Raw genomic sequence first — 23,717 nt, 5'->3', positions numbered from 1 at the left:
AATGCATTTTGACTAAGCACCCTGCTTTAAATAAATTAATAAAATAATTAAACATTTTTTATAACATTTACGTTTTGCATCCATTCCTAATATGCTTGTAGTTCATCTGTTCGCTTGCTGTTTGAAAACGTTAATTAATATAAATTAAAAATGTTTTTTATCCTACTTTTTTCCCTCAACTCAACATACATCATTGTTTTTTTTTTCCATTCAACTATCATTTCTGATACACTTATCTCCAATTCGCGGTGTAACGAGCGGAACTCATTGTATGCAGATGCGCGGTGAAATTGCGAGGAATCGAACCGGCAACCTGCAGCGAACGGGTCGCAGGTTACGACCCGAGCCTATGGTATTATGATTAATGTGACGTTGTCGAATTCTCTATAGATCCTCTACATGAGTCCCTCATGTAGAGGGTCCCCCACAATCAGGCGATCAGCCTAGATTGTATTAACTTTTGAATACAACTATGTACTTGCTTGTACTGAAATAGAACTTACAACGTCGAGTGTAAGGTCGAGTGTCTAGATTCTAAGTCTAGACTTGAAGGTATGATGGGAAACAGAATAAATTATGTTGTGTGACTAGACTGATGTAGCCCGCAGTTCTCCGTTGCGCCAGAATTCGTTTATCGCGCGGCAACTGTACCTTTTTCCGGGATAAAAAGTACCTATCTCCATACCAAACAGAAAAATGATCATTAGGAATATTCTTCAGCGCAATTACTAGTAGAAAGCGATGCACCTAAACTTACATTACAATTATTTTTGAAAAAATTGTGTACACACTTATTAAAACGTTTCTAAAGCGCGTGTTTTTTACTCATTAGTGATTACCTAATTGTGCCAGATCTACATGTTCATAAGTCTTAATGACTTGCAAGATGGCTTCAAAACAGTTGTCAACTAGACCGAGAACTTCGGATTGCAGTGCAAATTAAATGAGAACGTTTTAAGAAAGTCTCATGAGTCATGACATGTTTTTATGATATCAGTCGGATTACCTGATGAAAAGCGACCGTAGACACTAGACAAGTAGACACCCAAGATTAGCCTTATGTTTTACCCAAATACGAAGCCAAAAGGATAGGTTAAGATGGTAGAGATATAATATAGATTATCGGCTAACCTATGGCGCCTAAAGCACAATAAAAATAATATTCCTTTTGAATACTAAGGCCCGATTCGACCAAACTTGAAGTTACACGAGTATAACTATCATGAGAATAATTTTACTCCTTTAATTTACTCTAGGATATTATCGTTTACATTTTACCAAGTTACTCAAAGAGTATGAAATAAAATGTCAATTATAGTTCACAATGACACCGGCGTGACAGTTGACACCTATTCTTAGTTTAATATTTACTCCACCAAAATAGCCCGTGTAAATATTTACTCCCGTGTAATTAATTACCTTATTCTTGGATTAGAAGTTGGAAAAACGCAAAACCAGCTTACTCTTAGATTAGGAGACAGTTGTACTTGAGTAAAATTTTACTCCAATTTGGTCGAATCCTAGTATAAAGTATATTACATAATTACGTCATATTTTATTGCCAATTCAACTAAGATGTCAAACGGGGATTTCCCAGCACCAAGGGCGTCGCCAGGGGGGGGGGGGGGGGGCAGGGAGGGGCAGCTGCCCCCCCCTAGAGACTCTAAAAAACGTTGCCAAATATAATGCAAAAGCAACGACCACTATAATATTAAAATCTGGTAATAGATGTAAGGCTCGTAGTACAAGTGAAAAGTTTCATGTGCTGTCGACTTTACCTACAATTCGTGAGTAAAGTATGAATTGTAGACTGTAGTAGGTAAAGTCAACTTGCCCCCCCCTGCGCCATCGGCTGGCGACGCCCTTGCCCAGCACCAAAAATCTTGGTCCCTCGAGTCGTCCCTGGATGATTTTTAAGCTAAGGATAAACCATAGTGCAAATTTCATAATCCATTATTATATGTAATTAATTTTATTATTATGTTACATACAAGGAAAAGAAATCGAAAGTTAGCTGTAATAGGTGCTTCAACGGTATTATTACAGGATATAATATGCGCAGTTAATGCTTATAGTCTCCGTTATATTATGTTATATAAATTAAAATTAATATATAATAGCTACGTCTTGTTACATAACATTTGGTCATAGCTCGTAACAAGCATTGTCGTGCTTCTATATGTGAACTAAAATTTAAAAAAAAATCCTTGAAGAATACGTTACATCTAGAAAACAAATAATCGGCCAAGTGCGAGTCGGACTAGTGCAAAATGAGGCCAAAAATTGTGTTTTTTGTATGGGAGCCCTACTTAATTTTTTATTTTATTTTAATATTATTATTCAATATGAAAGTACACATATAACTAAGGACTTTGAGAAAAATTCATGTACCTACCTGTTGCCATTATTGATATAGAGCAAAAAAGGCCAAAAAAATCACGTTTGTTGTATGGGAGCCCCCCTCAAATATTTATTTTATTTTGTTTTTAGTATTTGTTGTTATAGCGGCAATAGATATACATAATCTGTGAAAATTTCAACTCTCTAGCTATTACCGTTCTTGAGTTACAGCCTGGAGACAGACAGACGGACAAACATCGAAATCTCAGTAATAGGGTCCCGTTTTTACCCTTTGGGTACGGAACCCTATAAAATATCCTTACCGAATGTTACTTACAAATTACTCCAGCAATCTTTAGATTTTAGAAGACGACAAAACCAATAACAATCATAACACGAGTTCCTTCCTTCTTCTTTTTAAAGCATTTGATGTTTGCGCAAGCGCACAATTTGATGCCCTTGCGAATAATACAAACAGGCTACATGTAAACATAATACGAGTACTTATATTATTTCATATTGAGATTTGGACTTTGAGACTAAATTGCCAATTATTAAAAATTTCTGAGGAAATCAGACAAAAAGACGTGGGAGAGCCATGCTTCGGCACGAATGGGCTGACTCGACCGGAGAAATACCACGTTCTCACAGAAAACCGGCGTGAAACAGCGCTTGCACTGTGTTTCGCCGGGTGAGTGAGTTTACCGGAGGCCCATTCCCCTACCCTATTCCCTTCCCTACCCTCCCCTATTCCTTTCCCTTCCCTACCCTCCTCTATTACCCTATTCCCTCTTAAAAGGCCGGCAACGCACCTGCAGCTCTTCTGATGCTGCGAGTGTCCATGGGCGACGGAAGTTACTTTCCATCAGGTGACCCGTTAGCTCGTTTGGCCCCTTATTTCATTAAAAAAAATTGATTCATAGGCAGATGGCGGACCTGCGTTATTTAGTTGGGTCATATCAAGTCCAGTTGACAGATAACGAATAACATTGAATGAACATAGCCCGATCAAATTACGTAGGGCCGTTATCTGCTTATTAATCAATTTCTATGATAGTACCTATCTCCACAAGATATTCGTCAGCCTAAGTTAGAGCGGTGCTCAGTGGAGGATGGTGCAAAATATGAAGATCGCATTATGTGAAATAACTCCTTGCAACATACAGAACAATAATCTTCATGCTTTTCTGACTTAAACCCCTTTCATAGAACGTGTTCCCCATATTTTGCATACTCGACTCTACCTAGCGCCTATTCTAAATGACGAAATTACAAAATTCCTAAAACTATATGTTTGTTCTATAGATCATCGATAACAAGACATATAATAACAAAACAATGTAGGAAATGACGGCGAGTCGATATCGCCATATCTTATCAGTTTAAATATATCAGTATTATATCTTCCCAAACGCATCATATTCATACAGCATACTATGTTTCTTTTCGTGTAGAATCTTAAAAGGTTACGAGAGCTGTAACATTGATTCTAATTTAAAATGTCCTGGTTTCCTAATAATGAGTTACCACTACATCCTAATCATGAGTTACCACTATATCCTAATCATGAGTTACCACTATTATATCTTATAATGAGTTACAACTATATCCTAATAATGAGTTACCACTACATCCTAATCATGAGTTACCACTATTATATCCTAATAATGAGTTACAACTATATCCTAATAATGAGTTACCACTACATCCTAATCATGAGTTACCACTATTATATCCTAATAATGAGTTACAACTATATCCTAATAATGAGTTACCACTATATCCTAATCATGAGTTACCACTATTATATCCTAATAATGAGTTACCACTATATCTGTATGATTCTCGCTGGAGAGGCAGCTGCATTTCCCTGAAGCTTGTGCTTCAATACCTAGTGAATTCCCAGCGGTAGAAAAGCATAAACACTCACCTGGAAAGGTTTGGACTGGAGGAAGATTCTCTTGAACTCGGGACGTCGCCTGGTCGCCGGCCGGCAAAGGAAAACCCTTCGAAGACACCTTGGTGGGTGTGAAACTATAGCACCACAAATTCACCACGGTAGATTGAGCGCAATTCAGTCAGCAAACCTCTAACGAGACTGTTAATTTTTTAGTTCTAGGTTTTTAGATCACAGACGCGCACACGCGATATCTTTCAGGCGGCCATATCTATTTTTTCTTGCTCGCGCGCAGTGATTGGCGGGAGGCGATACGCGCGGTTGGCGGGATATTTGAAAGTGGGAGGAATTAAAGGAATAGGCTCATGTCTATACATTTTCCCCCCACTTGAAATTCACAAGGATTTCATAAGCAAAGTGATATTAATAGGGGATAGCTGTGCTCGAAATATAATAAACTTAAAAATAAATTAAGAAACTAAAGCTAATAAGGAAACACCATCTACCTTCTACGTGCTTTACAGTATTTCCCTAGCGAATACAGCATTAAGAAATTAATTAATAGGTAAAGGACAGACCTTTACAACTGGTCTGCGTATAATTCTTCCGTTAGCAGTTCGGAGAGTAACTACTCGAACTACTTTATCTGAACCAGTATGAACCTGTTCAACGCGAGCTAGTTTCCACAACAGAGGTGGAAGATTAGGTTCATTAACGACCACTAAATCATCTTTCTTTAAATTAGGGGATTCTGAGAACCACTTATTTTTCTGTTGGAGCGTGTGGAGAAAATCACGCTGCCAAACGCGCCAAAAACTCTGAGTGATCTTTTGAATCATCTGCCATCGAGAACGTGGACAACGGTTTTCATCCCGAAATTCTTCCGGTAATGAAACCAAAGGACCTCCCGTCAAAAAGTGTCCGGGAGTCAAAACGTCAGATTCCTGAGGATCTGGTGACAATAGGCAAAGTGGCCGCGAATTTAATACTGCTTCTACTTTGGTTAAAACCGTTATAAATTCTTCTAAAGTGAGCACTTGGGCACCGACAACTCGCTTAAGATGATATTTTGTCGATTTGATACCGCTTTCGAAAATACCTCCGAAATGAGGTGCACCCGGAGGATTAAATTTCCAAGTTATTTGACGATTTGCCAAGCCGTCGGATATTTCTTGATTATGTTTACTAAGTTCGTTTATAATTTCGTTCAAATGCCGATTTGCTCCTACGAAGTTAGTCCCACAATCGGTAATAATAGTTTGACACATTCCCCGGCGAGACACAAAACGGTCTAATGCGGCAAGAAATGCTTCCGAGCTAAGCTCGGTTACTGCTTCTAAGTGAATGGCCTTAGAGCTTAAACAAACAAAGAGACAAAGATATGCCTTATAAGTTTTAGCGCCTCGACGGCGACTTTCCTTCAAACAAAACGGGCCACCAAAATCAATTCCCGTGGTTTGAAAACAACGAGAAGGCCTTAGTCGAGCCGCGGGCAATTTACCCATGATTGGTTGCCTAGCAACTGGGTTTACCTTGAAACATCGCACGCACTTGGATAGTACAGTACGGATAAGAAGTCTTAATCCAACTATCCAGAATTCTCTTTGGATTAAAGACTGAAGGGTTCGAGGACCACAATGTAAATATTTTAAGTGGAAATGTTCGACAATGAGTCGAGAAAGATTACATGCCTTAGGCAAGAGTAGAGGATGTAAAATTGATGGAGAAAGGTTCGCGTCATCAATTCGTCCCCCCACTCGCAATAAACCATCCTGATCTAAGAATGGAGATAATTTTTGAATAGATTTTTCACATTGCTCGTGCCTTTGCACTTGACTGACCTGGGAAGTCATAAAATGACCTTGAGTGAATTTAACTAAAGTTTTCATTGAATTATCAAGCTCAGAACTAGTGAGCGCGGAAATTTTACGGTCCGACCTACGACGGCACCTAGAATTTGAAATGAACCGTAAACACCAGGCTAAGGTTCTTTGAACTTTAGTAAGAGTTGAAAACTTTGAAGTTAAAGTCAGAAGTACGTTTTCGGTTTGCACAACGTGAAAGTTTTCTGTAGCTAGAGTCTTTAATTCTGGTAACTCTTCTTTAGGAAGGAGCACTTGTTTTGAAGACCAAAGATTAGGCTGCAACCGCAACCACGGCGGACCGGTAAACCAGAGTGGGTGGTCAATGAGATCTAGACATGAGACACCACGACTGCTACAGTCAGCCGCGTTGTCTTCAGTAGATACGTAATACCACTTGTCAGGGCTGACCAAATCAGTAGCCTGAACTACACGATTTGCGACGTACATTTTAAGCAAGTGCGGTGCTGTGTTTAGCCATGATAACGTAGTCGTGCTGTCGGAGTAAGCTCGAACCGAACTAATGTCGACCTTGTCCTTAAGAAGATTATACATATGAGTCAAGACCTTTGCTAGAAGCACTGCTGCGCTTAGCTCGAGTCTGTTCACTGTTGTCGGCTTCAACGGAGCTACTCGGGATTTTCCTATCAGTAAGCTAACAACTGTGGAACTGCACGCATCAGCAGGAACGACACACATATACACACAACAACCATACCCTTTTAATGAACCATCACAGAATCCCACTAAATGAACTTCTTTCGGTGTCGAAGGTATTACAAGCCTTGGAAAAACAATTTTCTGTAAATCCGCTAAATTTGCAGCTATTAGATGCCACCTTTTGGCGAGCTCTGGAGGAATATCTTCGTCCCAGGACAAGTTTAATCGCCACATGTCTTGTAGCAATGACTTAGCGGCAAAAACTACTGGACAAATCCAACCCAAAGGATCGAAAATTCGAGCAACAATTGAAAGTATTGATCTTTTAGTAAACCTGACGTCGAAAGAGTCCGAAAAGTGATATGAAAAATTATCGTTAGATGGGTTCCAACGGATTCCTAAAATTTTGACAAATTCATCTCCTGATATTTCGAAGGATTTGGAAATTTGACAATGATCCAAAGGAACATCAGATAAAAGACTGGGCTCATTTGAGCTCCACTTGCGAAGCTCAAAGTGGCCTTTAGACAATAAAGACGTAAGATCCGCCTTTAACTGCTTGGCTTCCTCGAGAGTTGAGCAGCCCGTGGTTACGTCATCCATGAACGTCTCTTTGGTTAGCACTTCTGACACACGACTTGGAAACTCAGAATCGTGGTCTTCTGCTAACTGCCTAAGAGTTCGGATAGCCAAATACGGAGAGCTACTAACTCCATAAGTTACAGTATTAAGTTCATATTCCACCAAATTATCGTTTGGATCATCACGCCATAATACATGTTGGTAACGCCTGTCTTCAGGTCTTATTAAGATTTGCCGAAACATTTTAGAAATGTCGCACGTGAAAACAACCTTATGTAGGCGAAATTTAGTAATTAAGTCGATAATATCGATTTGAAGCTTTGGCCCAACATGGACAAAATTATTTAAAGAAACATGGCTAGAAGTCTTGCTACTAGCATCAAAGACTACTCGTAGCCGTGTAGTAGCGCTTTCCGGACGCACCACACAATGATGTGGAATTATATAACGATCAGTAGACGAAGCATCTGCAGGCTGCATGTGTCCTAGGTGTTCGTACTGATTCATAAACTCCTTATATTCCCTTTTTAATTCGGGCTGTTTATTAAGACGTTTTTCCAAATTAAAGAAACGATAAGACGCGTGACTATAAGAATCACCCAAAGGCGGAGAATCACCCTTCAACATAATAGGTACTACATAACGACCATCGTAGGTGCGATATGTACCTATCTTATATTTGTGTTCACAAATATCGTCCTCGGGACCGGAAATTTTACATTTCGGCGGTTCCTCGGACTCCCAGAACCGTTGCACGATATTCTCGAGCGCCGAGGAAGACGCGAGAAGTGACGTAACAGGTTGACTAGGAACGTGAGATTTCGTGTTTTGAAAATACTTGCCGGTAACGACCCAGCCGAACACACTAGACAAGGCGCACGGTAGTCCGGGGCCGGGCGAAAAGCGCGATCCGGTATATATTTGATCAAAACATTCGACACCTAACAAAAGATCGATCGGACCCGATTTATCAAAATCGCAGTCGGCGAGATCGAGGTGCTTAAAATGATCCTTGACCGACAACGGCAACGTAGCGGAAGGCATTTGAAATGTAATTTTAGGTAAAACTACAAATGGTAAGTTAAACTTTGGTGATTCACTCGAACGAGGTATTATCGAACCAAAAGTATAACCTTTTATATTACAAACACTATTTTGTCCTAATCCGGTCACACTTAAATTACATTTTTTAATATTTAAACCTAATCGACGCGCACACGCAGTCGTAATAAAACAATCCATCGACCCGCTGTCTATAAGGGCGCGCGCATACTGTAGCGAACCGTCGGCGCGGTAGATGCGCACAACCGCCGAACCTAATATCTTAGCGGTAAGGCCCTGATCGACAGGAGACTCTGTGCTGGTGGCGCCTGTCAGAACGGTACTAGCACCGTCCGACGAGTTCGAATCATTCGTACAAGACACCTTTTGTTCAACATGTAACATCGTATTATGTCTACCGTTACAAACGAAGCAAGTCGATTTTGATTTACAATTTTCTCTAGTGTGACCCGGCCTTAAACAATTTATACACAATTTTAATTCGCGTACGAAGTTTTGTCTTTGTTCTAAACTCATAGAATGCATTTTACCGCATCTATAAATTGAATGACCTTCATTACAGCATGAACATAACATCTGTTTATTACTATTGATAAGATGCGTAGGCTTATCGGAAGCTACCAACGACAATCCCTGCGAGCGACTACCGCCGCTAACCCTATTGACGCCACGCGATTGTTTACTAATTATTATGTTCGATGGGGCGGTCATAACATTAGGTTGACTCACCTCCAGAACCTTTACATAACTCTGTAAGTATGATATTAAGTTATTAAAGGTCGGAATCTCGTTAGTATTTTGTAGCTCAAACCGCCTTTTAGTTTCGATGTCGAGAGGTCGAGAAGCGATATAAAATAGTATAAATTCAGACAAATCCTGAATACCTAAGGCGCGCAAGGCGTTGACACTTTCATATAAAGTATTTGTAAATACTGATAAGTTATTAAGAGACGGCTTTTGTATCGGTGTTAATTGAAATAACTTTTCTAAGTAGGCCGTCGCTAGGACGCGCTTATTGTCATACCTATCTAAAAGTGCATTATAGACAACATTATAATTAGCTTGAGTAATCGGTACGCCCTTAGCCAATGTCAACGCAGCTCCGGACAGGCACGATAGTAGATAATGAAACTTCTCGATATCCGACAACGATTCATTTTTTTGTATAAGCGGAACATAACTATCTATAAATGTCTGCCAATTCTCAATACGACCGTCAAACTTAGGAATTTCTAATTTAGGTAATTTAACGCGAGTAAAGGAAGAAGACTGATGTCCAGATTCCGTAGGCTTCGAGGCAGTATTCGAACCACAGAGTACTTTATTATATACTGGAATAGAGACCTCACTCCCTTTATTTTGTGGAAACCGCAATAAAGCGCCATCTGTAACTTTACAACGGTCTAGTACCGTCGTAAAGTTACAGATGGCGCTTTATTGCGGTACTATGGATTCTAGTATTACTATATGTACCTAAATATTTATAGAATATTAGATGTACATTTAAAATTAAAATAAAACAACAGAATTTTATACATTTTATTTATTACAAGAACATTATTTTATTTCAAAACATTTTAAAGCAACACAACACTTCTACAAAGTACAAAGAGTCCTATCTCAGTTCTTGCACAGGAGCAATCTCACAGCACTTACAATTTACAAACACACAAACAGGAGGAACGGAGGCTCTACTCGACGGACATATGCACAGAAACAAACAAATTTCTCTGCATTATATATTAAGTCTATGTTTCTCCGTAATTCGTAAGCCGCAAGAAAAAAGCGTAGACGCATATCTATGACAGATAGCACCAAACTCTTCTTCTTCTTCTTCTTCTTTTTAATAATGGCTCCTTGGTGAGTTGCCACTTGCCAATATCAGAGTGAGTGGCAAAGACTCCGTGCTGAAGAAGGTCTAATGCTTAAAATAAAATATTTTCAATAAAAGGTATGTATTGTGTTGTATTTTTGTAACATAACAGCTATAATATTATTTTTCCTTCTGGTAACATCGATAAAAATATCCCAACAAAGATGTCAAAGTCAATCAAACTTTTTGCTTTCGAGTGTGGTGCGAAGCATGTAAAACCATAAACTTAACAGTGTGCTCTACAATTTGTCGAGTTGTTACAGTTACAGGCTCGGACATTGTTGCTCGCCTGTCTTTCTTGCAAAAATTAGGGTAAGGGATAGTTCCCTTTGTGAGTGTGGGCTAGACGAAGGTACATCACGATCATATATTTTTCTCTTGTCCTAATAACCATTGTTCCCTATATGATCTTCTCCCCGCAACCATTCCCCGTCCTATCAATTTTAAATCTGTGTTATGTTTTGTAAATACGTCATTTATTAAAGTGTTATGTACATTTATTGATACTAATAAAATAAAATTGTAATTAGTTAGTAGTTACTAACCCTAAATGTTTGTGTTGTTTTAGGTTCTCTCAACAGACTCATTTTATAAAAGTAGTATACCGTACACTTGTTTAAAATACTATTTTCATAAAAGATTCTCAAATTTTGTATATTTACTTATGTATTTTAGTTGCAAATAACTCAGTAGTGACATCTAGTACAATTTATGATAAAATCTGATGCGAAAGCTTTACAAGCGCCATCTCTTATTTTGCGACGGAGTTATTAACTATTATTATCCTACCAAATTAAAAAGTAAGCATTTCATACAATAATTAGGTACTTGGCTGGTCTTCTTTATTTTGGAGGTTTAAAATTCTTATGTTACCGTGTCAAACATTCTAAGATTGTACACCCTGATTCGAACCGAGCGAGTCGGCAAATTCAACCGCGGCGTAATATAATTCGTCAAAGGAAAACAAAACACTATTATTGAACTCGTATTTTGGATTTAAGCTCAATTCCAATTTATTTATCTCTTCGTGTGATTCAATAAAATTAGCACGAATTCTTTCTATATTTTTGTACCTCGCTTTAAATGACGCGAGTTTTGTAGAATCCTTGCTAATCTCTTGTATTAAATCGTAGATGATTTGTACATTTTTAAACTCGAATTCGCGACGTTTAATGAAAGATTGCAATTTGGCTTCCGCCATTTTGTTTTACCTTTGTGACTTGGAAAAGACTGAACAAACACTTTTCTCAATTTACGAATGTAAATAGTATTTCACTATCTAGACATTGACGTAATTAAAAAAAAATAATAATAATAAAACCTTTACTCCCTAGATTTACCTAAATATTTCGAGCACATCCACACCCACAAATAACACTACAAAATTCAAGTCAATGCAGTGCCAATTTCACTATTTAAGTACCTACTAAGATAAGTTTAATTTTGACAAAACTCCACTTATGTCTCAGATGATTATGAAATTATTTTATTTAATGAAGAATGAATTTCAATGCAAAATTTTATAAATTGTAGGTGTAGGTAGTAATGGCGGACGCTTGCTGCGACCGTGGCAACAATGATAGTTAAGTTACTCAGTTAATATTTTGAAATAATAAGTTTTAATGCGTCTGAAAGACGGAAAATGTTATCTAATTTAATTAATAAGCGAGGTAATTGATCGGCCTTAGTTGGCGACGAAATTAGTCCTCACAGGAGGCACCATAAAAAATGTATGATTCTCGCTGGAGAGGCAGCTGCATTTCCCTGAAGCTTGTGCTTCAATACCTAGTGAATTCCCAGCGGTAGAAAAGCATAAACACTCACCTGGAAAGGTTTGGACTGGAGGAAGATTCTCTTGAACTCGGGACGTCGCCTGGTCGCCGGCCGGCAAAGGAAAACCCTTCGAAGACACCTTGGTGGGTGTGAAACTATAGCACCACAAATTCACCACGGTAGATTGAGCGCAATTCAGTCAGCAAACCTCTAACGAGACTGTTAATTTTTTAGTTCTAGGTTTTTAGATCACAGACGCGCACACGCGATATCTTTCAGGCGGCCATATCTATTTTTTCTTGCTCGCGCGCAGTGATTGGCGGGAGGCGATACGCGCGGTTGGCGGGATATTTGAAAGTGGGAGGAATTAAAGGAATAGGCTCATGTCTATACAATATCCTAATAATGAGTTACCACTATATCCTATTTATTTTTATTTATTTAACAGTTTATTGCACACAAAAACATTTAACAAATTATACAGATGAAGAAAAACGACACAAAAGGTACTGCTTATCTCTAAAGAAATTTCTTCCAGCAGCCCTAAGAAGAGAAATTTGAACACAATCAACAGATAGGGCGTGCAAAAACAGAAACGAATAATATAAATTATAACTATGTAAGTAATACTAAATTATTATTATACATATTATGTTCAACAAAAAAAAAAAAAAAAAATAACTACACTATTCTTACTAATAATAATAACAGACTATAATATTAGAATACATACTATACTATAAACTATAAATATTTACTAAAATAAATACATACTATATGTATATTTAATAATCATAGTTGGATTCCGTATTGAGGTAGTGCTCCTTTAAGCGTCTTTTAAAGACAGTGATTGTAGGACTATCACGGATGGCATGGGGGAGGGAATTCCACAATCTGACTGCATGAACAGTCCTATATATATATCCTATATATATATATCCTAATAATGAGTTACAACTATATCCTAATAATGAGTTACCACTATATCCTAATCATGAGTTACCACTATATCCTAATCATGAGTTACCACTATATCCTAATAATGAGTTACCACTATATCCTAATCATGAGTTACCACTATATCCTAATCATGAGTTACCACTATATCCTAATCATGTGTTACCACTATATCCTAATAATGAGTTACCACTATGTCCTAATCATGAGTTACCACTATATCCTAATCATGTGTTACCACTATATCCTAATTAAGAGTTACCACTATATCCTAATCATGAGTTACCACTATATCCTAATAATGAGTTACCACTATATCCCAATCATGAGTTACCACTATTATATCCTAATAATGAGTTACCACTATATCCTAATCATGAGTTACCACTATATCCTAATCATGTGTTACCACTATATCCTAATTAAGAGTTACCACTATATCCTAATCATGAGTTACCACTATATCCTAATAATGAGTTACCACTATATCCTAATCATGAGTTACCACTATATCCTAATCATGAGTTACCACTATATCCTAATCATGTGTTACCACTATATCCTAATCATGAGTTACCACTATATCCTAATCATGTGTTACCACTATATCCTAATAATGAGTTACCACTATGTCCTAATCATGAGTTACCACTATATCCTAATCATGTGTTACCACTATATCCTAATTAAGAGTTACCACTATATCCTAATCATGAGTTACCACTATATCCTAATAATGAGTTACCACTATATCCCAATCATGAGTTACCACTATTATATCCTAATAATGAGTTACCACTATATCCTAATCATGAGTTACCACTATATCCTAATCATGTGTTACCACTATATCCTAATTAAGAGTTACCACTATATCCTAATCATGAGTTACCACTATATCCTAATAATGAGTTACCACTATATCCTAATCATGAGTTACCACTATATCCTAATCATGAGTTACCACTATATCCTAATCATGTGTTACCACTATATCCTAATAATGAGTTACCACTATGTCCTAATCATGAGTTACCACTATATCCTAATCATGTGTTACCACTATATCCTAATTAAGAGTTACCACTATATCCTAATCATGAGTTACCACTATATCCTAATAATGAGTTACCACTATATCCCAATCATGAGTTACCACTATTATATCCTAATAATGAGTTACCACTATATCCTAATCATGAGTTACCACTATATCCTAATCATGTGTTACCACTATATCCTAATTAAGAGTTACCACTATATCCTAATCATGAGTTACCACTATATCCTAATAATGAGTTACCACTATATCCCAATCATGAGTTACCACTATTATATCCTAATAATGAGTTACCACTATATCCTAATCATGAGTTACCACTATATCCTAATCATGTGTTACCACTATATCCTAATTAAGAGTTACCACTATATCCTAATCATGAGTTACCACTATATCCTAATAATGAGTTACCACTATATCCTAATCATGAGTTACCACTATATCCTAATCATGTGTTACCACTATATCCTAATTAAGAGTTACCACTATATCCTAATCATGAGTTACCACTATATCCTAATAATGAGTTACCACTATATCCTAATCATGAGTTACCACTATTATATCCTAATAATGAGTTACCACTATATCCTAATCATGAGTTACCACTATATCCTAATCATGAGTTACCACTATATCCTAATCATGTGTTACCACTAAATACCACTCAGGAACCAGGGCATGACAAAATAGGTGTATTTTTCTGCATATATGTACTTAATATGACGTCCGATTTTGATGATTTGATATTTTGAGTTCTAGAACGACAGCCGTAGATATGTAAAGTCCGTGCCTGATAAGCCAATTTTGGGTCTTTATTTCTTGTGTCGAAAATCGAAATCGACAATGCCAGCCTTAACATCTTTCTTAATGCCTTACGGCTTACGGTGAGAGTATATTATGGAACTTGGCATTTGTAACTCGTAAGTTATTCTTTTATAGGTACTATGCTTTGCTTTTATTTGTAAGTTGTAACTTGTAACAAATCAATGAACATTCACAAAAAACTTTGTGCAGCACACTCACACATAATTGATTGAAATACACCGAGAACACTTTCTACTGACCCGTTCACACGGCGGGCGTGTGAATTAGCCAGAGATGATATTGTATATAAAAACTGTGTATAATCTTAATCATGTTGTGATTGTTGTGCATAAAAATTATGTATAATCTTTAATCACTTTAAATCATTTGGAAATCGAATAATACAGAAAAATAGGCACAGCGGAGAGACTGAAGTTTAATTCATAAAGTAGGTTCTTGCATAAAATGTCTCAAAAAGATTTTCAGACTGCAGACAAAAAAATGTTATAATAAACGTCTTGTGACAATAATTTTTTTGGGATTAAAACTATATTTTCTATTCCCGGTACTCATATGAAATTGGTTAAGCCTAACCCTAGCACGTAACAATACTTTCGCATCTAATTTAAAGTTTAAACTATTCTATATTAAACGCTGGACTCAAAGCATTTCCATAAAAAAAATATCTCTTGTATAGGTGAAGAACGGTGCAGCGTTTCCGCCGAATTAAGTGACAGTTATTTCCACGAATTTTAATATCAGACGCGATTTGACTAGGTCCATTTGCATGCTGTGGCAATGAACTGTGTTTAGTTGTAAACCGAACTAAAAACTTTATTTAATATAAACGTTCAAAATAGTAAACTTGGTAAAAATGGGTAGAAAATCATGGCTTTTCTGTTGTAAAAAGCTTGTAAGTTGTACCTAATACATGGTTGTTCCAAGTTCCATAAAACATTTTTTTAACTTTCTGTGTTCATTAGAGAGTTGCATAAATGCATACTAGGACACACAGAATAGGGGAAACCCTAGTCTGTGTGAAGCAATTAGTCATCCATAATGATCGAGTCAATTTAGAATTTAGATGTCCATTTTGTTTTTTAATAAGCTCATTTTACGAGTTCCTCTACAACTCCCATGTAACCAAAAAAAGTTTCTAAGCTGTCCTTTACAGTTTTGCGAAGCTGGTGCAAAAAGTTTAAACTTAGCCATCGAATACTTTAGCTTAACCATTGCATAGCGGCTAACTTCAATGAACAACCGAATTTACAACCGCTCCACTAACCGCCCACGGGTAACGGTACCGGTTGTAAGTTGTGAGACTTGTGACCGCCGTAAGTACTTATTTGTATCGTCAATGAATCATGGAGTGTTCTAACGGTAAAAAGTACTACAGACATAATACAGATTTAAAATAACAGTAGACCAGCGGTTCTCAAACTTTTCTGGTGGCGGAACCCTTTTGAAAAGCAAAATTTTTAATAGAACCCCGAAATGGAGGAAAACCCAAAAAACCCACGGTGACAACCGGAGAAGTAGAGTATCTCGGATTTTGCACCGACATTGACTGGCATTGTTCAGTAAAGTGATTCCATGTCTGATGTTATATTTTCTTATAAAAAGTAGATCCCTTCCCTATGAAAGCTTTGCGGAGCCTCAAAACTCCGTGGAGCAATGAGAATGGCCGCAGAAGACAAAAAATTTATTAGACAAGTAAGTATGTAGTTAGATTTCCAGGAAATATTCTTATTTCTAGGGGCCTACCTTTAAAATACTGTCAAAATTGTGCTAAAGGTCATTTTATGGCTCTATAAAATAATATAGAGTTCAGGTTTTCATAAAACGCAGGAAAAGTCAATGATCATTATCCGTGGAGAAGTGTCGAGAAGGTAAGTGGTTATTGTATGTTCAAACAGCTTCATGCAGTACTCTTGTAGTTTGTACTAATAGAAAGTGATAATCTATTTGTAAGCCCCCCAGGCATTCTTCTCATTACTTTTACTAGAGACCTATCATTGTTTACTTACCCTAAGTACTAAAAAGACACAACAAATTATACGGTCTACACAGGGTCTTATCATGTCTTATTGTCTTTGTCCAGCATAATATCGTCACATGACGGACAATACAGCAGCAGTATTTAACACTGCGTAAATTTGAGTATTTTTATACAGAAGGATTCACGTAAAAATTAACATAATAATAATTAAGCAGATTATCAGGAAGTGTTATTTTCGTCCAGTTGATAACAATTTAAAGTGCCGATATTAATACGTAGACCGTTTATAGCGTTGTGAAATAATTATTTAAAGATAAGCCTTATCTAAATCCGTTTCTAAAAATAGCTTTACTAAAAAGTAATTTAAAATCGGTATCGAGCAACTTAGCCTAGCCTATCCTAGCCTAGCAGGCTTTGTAAATTGTATGGTCATAGAAAGAGTTTCTTTCAACGGAAGCAAAGACAAAGTTGCAGAATCTTAAAGTAGATTTGTCAGTATGTCTTTTGTATTTTGCAGTGACCATCTATTGACGTTGGGGCTTAGGAGCCTCTTATAAGAGGCTGTGATCCTTACCAATATAATAAATCCGAAAGTCTGTCTGTCTGTATGATATCTCTTCACGCCCAAACCACTGAACTGATTTTGCTGGGTATAGTTCCGGGAAAGGATGTCACTTTTAGCCCGGCCGCACATTGTCCGAATTCTGATCAGAAACAGTTGAATTTCGCCGGACTGCCACCCCGCACACTATCCGAAATATCCTTCCGGCGAGTTCGAGCTCACTCGGCTTAGTACAAAATGTAAGAGACAGCGCGGACGTTCAACTGTTTGGTATCAGAAATTTCGGACAATGTGCGGCCGGTCTTAATCCCGCAAAATGTACGGCGTCAATGATTTAAGCCTTTTGCTGGAAAAGTAGTTTAGGCCGAGTAATCTCGGCCCTTAGCATTGTGTACAAGGCCCGCGGTAAACCAGTTTCTAGTGATGTGCAAACATAATACTGTCGATTCTATCGATAAAATATAGCAGTAATTATGATTTTACAGCTAAAAGAGGATGAAAAACTATCCATACTAATATTATAAAAGCCAAAGTGTGTCTGTCTGTCTGTCTTCACGCCCAAATTCAGTGGTTTGGGTGATTATACTGTGCATGGAAATACTTTGAGTCTTGGGAAAAAAAGATAAGTACGGTTCCCGTGCGATAAACGAATTTTGACGCAACGGAGTTGCGGGCGTCATCTAGTATAAAATAAAATCGAAGTACATAAAAGAAATCATTCACATTAAATAACTGTCAATACAACAGGTACAGCACAAATGTTGCCTCTGATATTGTTCGGCGGAAAATGAGAGAATTCAATGCTTTCAAAGAATAGAATCATCAGACCCTGTAGCTCACGGTTCGCTTCCCTAAAAAACAATTGATTTCCGCCTCCACAGACTATACAAATGTGCATGGTGAAAAAGAGTACGGTTACCATTTACCAATGCTTGTTTACAGAAAATTTTCATGTGTTGGTTCTTGTGGGCTTATGCATTTTATAGTTGGTCGTATTGTGGTAAACTTAAAACAGAATAACCTTAGATTAATGCTTAGTATTTTAACGCATTTCATCATCAATCATTATCATTTAAAGGTGGAAAATTACATAAAAAACGAACGAATAAAACAATAAAAAAGAAAAAGTCTATTTTAAAGACGTCATGTTTCAACTACGAATAATAAATAGTTTTTATTATTCGTAGTGTTTCAAACAAAGATGCAAACGTCCTTGTCTTGAACACTAATAATTTCACGACTTTGTGACAATACGAACTCGTTCTAAACAATAGGAACAATCATCGACGACCCAAGGTCGACTTATTACCGTTAATCAACGATAATTTACTTTAAAACTCCAGAATAACACTAAATTGAAGCTTTGTATTTAGACGACATTTTCGTTCTTCTTTTTTGGCAAACAACCGCCAACTTTGGCGGCATTCCGACACAGACAAGCGTACAAAAATTAATTTAAATTACAATTATTGCTTGGTTTATTTCAGTACATTGTTAGAGTTACCTATTATTTTCTTTGCGATTCTTCCCGATGTTATATCAAATATCAATATGGCTGTCTCTGAGTTATCGATAACAAAACTGTCGACACAGCAATCCCTTGTCGTTTGCGGAGGTCAAGATGCTCTGTACTGTGTACAATTCAGAGTTATTTTACCTTTAGAGAAGCTTTACGCCAACGACATAAAGGTCACTATCACAGGTTAATACAAGACCACCATGCACCATAATAACAAGTGGGGAAAGTCTTTCAAGCGATTTAGTTCGGTAAAAGTTAGATGATTAAGGTATTTAAGAGTCTTCTAACTGCTTTACTGCAGTTTGCAATCATATTGATAACACAATTCAATAGCAACACCACCTACAAGTATCTTGTGAGTTGTGACTAGGGCATTGTACTAATATGTATTCTGTGCTAGGGCAATATTGTCATGGCTACAAGGATGTGAAGCAGCTGTCATTCAAAATGTTACCTGTGTTTTAATTTGGGGTACATGGAGAGTGTGAAAAGGAGCCGTCTTCCAAGTGACAATTTGGCGGTGGTCGTTCTGAATTTCGACTCGTGCTTGAGAATGCTTGTAGGAGTGTTATATGCTAGCTGTCGAAAACGAAATCGATTTTTAACACTAACTTAGGTAAATGAGTAATGCATACTTAGGATCTGTTTCACCACTTTCTGATAAAGTGCCTAATAGGCTATTCACAACTTTTTTGACAGATTCTCCATACTTGATCTGTCGAGTTAATTGGTCGATAGCCTTATCAGGAAGTGGTGAAACAGGCCCTTAATATTATAAATTCGAAAGTCTGTCTGTCTGTTTCCTCTTCACGCCCGAACCGCTGAGACGGTTTTGCTGAAATTTGGTATGAAGATACTTTGAATCCCGGGAAAGGACGTAAGATGCTTTTCATCCCGATAAAATGTATTTCCGTACTCCCGCGCGATACATGAATTTTGGCTCAACTGAGTTGTGGCGGTCATCTAGTCACTAGATTCTAGGGACTGATAATGTGCGATTCCACGGCTGCTAATCGTTCTAGGTTTTGCGACAGGCTAACAATAATGTCGTAAGGAAAACCTTAGGAAAACCGCAATAAAGGGCGTTCGTGGGAACTGGCGATTCGCACGATATTGCCTCACCTTGCCTCCAAGTTTCTACGACACTGTTCTTTATCCCGTCGGCACAAAGGTGCTGGTGGAGGTAAATTAACTTTGAACGACCTGTTACCTTTCTAAAGACACGATCGGACGCGGGTCAAAGCTTCGGTTTAGTCGCTTGAACTACAACTATATGTTTGAATGATTAAACAAAACATTTGAAACAATAGTATTGACGTCAGTAAACTTATGTTTAGATTGCGATTAGTGATTTTGGCTAAGATGCGTATTTTTGTTAAACAAACACATAATACCAACAGGATTTGTTCACGGCCCATCTACCTGTAAATGAGATATCAAAACCTGCGTACGATTCGGCTTAGAATTACTTTTCCATGTTTCCAGTACGCAATTTGAGCACACGTTGTTTACTTTTGATTAATTCTTAAATTTAAACATGTTTACTATTTCATTGTAATTTCCGTCTGCCCGAAACAATACCACAGAATAACATTATAGACGTTATTGGCTATTGTCATATAATTGATGAGGGATAAATTCGATAGCTTGTAATAGGCCGGAAATCCGTAAATTTTGTGATGCTTGTGGTCAACAAGAGACATTTCAGGGGAATACCAGAATTACTAATATCCTGTACAGTGTGCAGGTACCAAGTACTTTTTTGGCATTTGACAATTGCCCATTACATTATATAATAATTTAATTTTCATACAGAAGGAAAACTTATTGAGCATGCTCAAATTTTCGCTGATGGTAGAAACTTCTAATAGACTTTGGGGCTGCAGATAACCCCCCTCCCGCCGTTTTTTTCGTATTATACCTAATATTTACGTTAATTTTCCTGACAAGTGGGAATTAAAACGTGTTACCTACTCTGCGCAAAATGAAGTCTTGTGTTTCGCCGAGTGAGTTTACCGGAGGCCCAATCCCCTACCCTATTCCCTTCCCTACCCTCCCCTATTACCCTATTCCCTCTTAAAAGGCCGGCAACGCACCTGCAGCTCTTCTGATGCTGCGAGTGTCCATGGGCGACGGAAGTTGCTTTCCATCAGGTGGCCCGTTTGCTCGTTTGCCCCCTTATTTCATTAAAAAAAAACCTTCGTAGAGTTGCGGGCTATGGCCTATGACGGTATGACGGACGCTTGCAACTTCGTTGCCCCAAATATCGTTTATTACGCAGGAACCGCATATTTTTCCGGGATAAGAAGTATCCTTTTTAGACTTTAGTACTATACCGAGACTCAAAGTACATATCTCCATACAAAATTTCATTTCAAAGTGTCTGTTACTTCTTGCTTAAATCTGTTCAGCCTGAAGAAGTTACAGATAGACAGACACAATTTTGCTTTTATACCTCTCATATTAGTATGGATTTCATTATCAACAGTTATACTCAACTATACTGTACTCGGCGAAACAAGGCGGTAGCGGTCATTGACTCCGTCAAAAAAATTGTCATTTGCTATATAAACCTCGACAATTGGCTAGGAACATCTGACAGTTGACACGTTTCATTGTCAGTCGCGTTTTATATATAGAAAATGACAAGTTTTTGACAGGGAGTCAATGACCGCTACCGCCATGTTTCGCCGAGTACAGTATTAAGTATACCTACATTCATTGTCATGAAATATCGAATAGTAGGTCACCTAGGTTCTGTGCTAATTAGTATGACGAGAGCATGTTGATTGACAACTGACAAGTTTATGTAGGCAGCTCTTATGCAATACAAATACCGAAGTTGGTAGGCACTAGGCAGGTTTAAAGGACCTAAATATGCCGAAATAATAATAATATTATGCTATCTTTGTAGGGTAATCTAAATCATTTGACCCCTTGTAAGTTCACTACCCCAACAATCAAGATTCAAAGATTTTATTTGCATGTTTCCATGATTTTCGAAATATGGTACTTATAAAATATAAACTAACAACTAGCTTATAAAGTAGGTAACCAGTACATTTTGTTGTTATTGTACAATCGAATCAAGATTTCGACGACATACGTTGACCTTGGGGACACATCGACGTGGATAAGAAGAGAAATGCTGAAGAATTCTTTTGTCCCTCCTCATTTGTGGAATGCTAGGAACAGAATGTAGCCCGCTCTAACTTCTAACTGGTTTGGAACCGGTAAAAAGGGCTAACTAACGGATCTAATGCCGATTGAATATTGATTTGGTCATTAAAACTATCACAAACTTACCCAGAAATTTGAAAATCCGTTAATTCGATACACGAAATCCAACAGATAACACTGTATCACACACGTATCACTGCACTGTTATTTTAATAAACTAAATAACATCGATACTTTTCGTAAAGTTTTTTGTCAACGATAATAATTTTGAAACGTTCGTTCACTGCGGCGGTTTTGGCGATACTAGCGACACGGCAGCGGCGCGGCGGCCGGCACGGGCGACAGTCGCGCGGGGCGGTGCAAGGTGGCTACCTGTGTAAGGTCAGCAGAATAAATTAAGTATAATATATTCTAGTGTCGGATGCAGCTCGGATTACCGCTTTACAATGATGTAGGTAATGTTATTGTAATTAGTAAGGATTTTTTGAAAGAATTCATGTCCGCATAATTTAAAGTTTTGTTTCATGACTCACGCAATTTAATTTCAGTTAAAGTAAAAACAATTAATTAATATGGATTCATTATACCACAACTTGTCTGCAATTAAGCTACAATTACACAAAAAATAAGCAACATAATTACACACACTGGCAAAATTAGCGGAACATAGGTAAAAAGGGCCAAAACTTGAACTCAAGTGGGTCGGGCTGTCTGAAAGCCTTTTTTATAGCTTCTAAGCTCATTCAAGAAATAAAATATTGAACAAAACTGGCAAGTTGACAGGTTTTTATAGCAATTATGCCCTAATAATTATTTTTCGATTATTGACGTTGTAAGTGTTCCTGATAAGAATGGCGTTTTAGCGGGGTGCAAGGTATGCTCAGCTCATTTGATTGTTTGGTTTTTGGAAGACCACATTGCTTAGATACAAAATTAGTGATTTTCCAGCATCTGCGACAGCTAGAGCTGTAACCACGATAGAGAAAGGTCACACCTACCGTCCGGTCAGTCAGGCCTTAGGTGTGTCGGCTTCCGTGGTTCATCGTAACTTTCAACGCTTCAGAGAGATTGGATCTTACGTTCGGAGACGAGAACAAGGCAGATATCGGGTGACAATGGATCAGGATGACCATTTTGTAAGGAATCAAAACTTAAGAAATCGACCTCAAACTGTTATGTAGACACGAAACCTGTCGGAACAGATCCAAGATGAACGTGTAAGTGATTGTACAGTAAGAAAAAGACTCAAAGAAGTTAAATTAAACTCAAAAGTGCCAGCAAGGGCACCAAAACTTGAGACAGGACACCGAAGAGCCAGGCTAAGATTTGCGCGTGAACATCAAAATTAGACAAGTGAGTGAAATCTTGTGCTGTACAGTGATGGGAGCAAATTCTATATAAATTGTATTGACAGGCGATAAAGAATGTGGATAAATCATAAGGAAAGCTACAGGCCATCAAACTTACCGGAAACAGTGGCCTATGATGCAGGCTTCGTAATGGTTTGGAGTTGCATATGATTTGGAGCCCGCATGGAGCTGATGATTATAGATGATGGTACTTTGACAGTACATGGCTATA

The 23,717-nt window shown here is 37.6% G+C and overlaps 1 protein-coding gene across 1 annotated transcript in view; it reads right to left on the bottom strand.

Moving 5' to 3' along the window:
• Window positions 1-22,428, bottom strand: part of LOC121734836 (echinoderm microtubule-associated protein-like 2) — a 79,330-nt gene extending 56,902 nt beyond the window's left edge. Inside the window, exon 1 of the mRNA XM_042125463.1 lies at window positions 22,263-22,428. The gene's annotated coding sequence lies outside the window, so the exon portion shown is untranslated. The remainder of the gene's footprint in view (window positions 1-22,262) is intronic.
• Window positions 22,429-23,717: the final 1,289 nt, after the last annotated feature.

Source organism: Aricia agestis, chromosome 16 (genome assembly GCF_905147365.1).
Source record: "Aricia agestis chromosome 16, ilAriAges1.1, whole genome shotgun sequence".
Classification (NCBI taxonomy): domain Eukaryota; kingdom Metazoa; phylum Arthropoda; class Insecta; order Lepidoptera; family Lycaenidae; genus Aricia; species Aricia agestis.
This window is presented reverse-complemented; position numbering and strand designations above follow the sequence as displayed.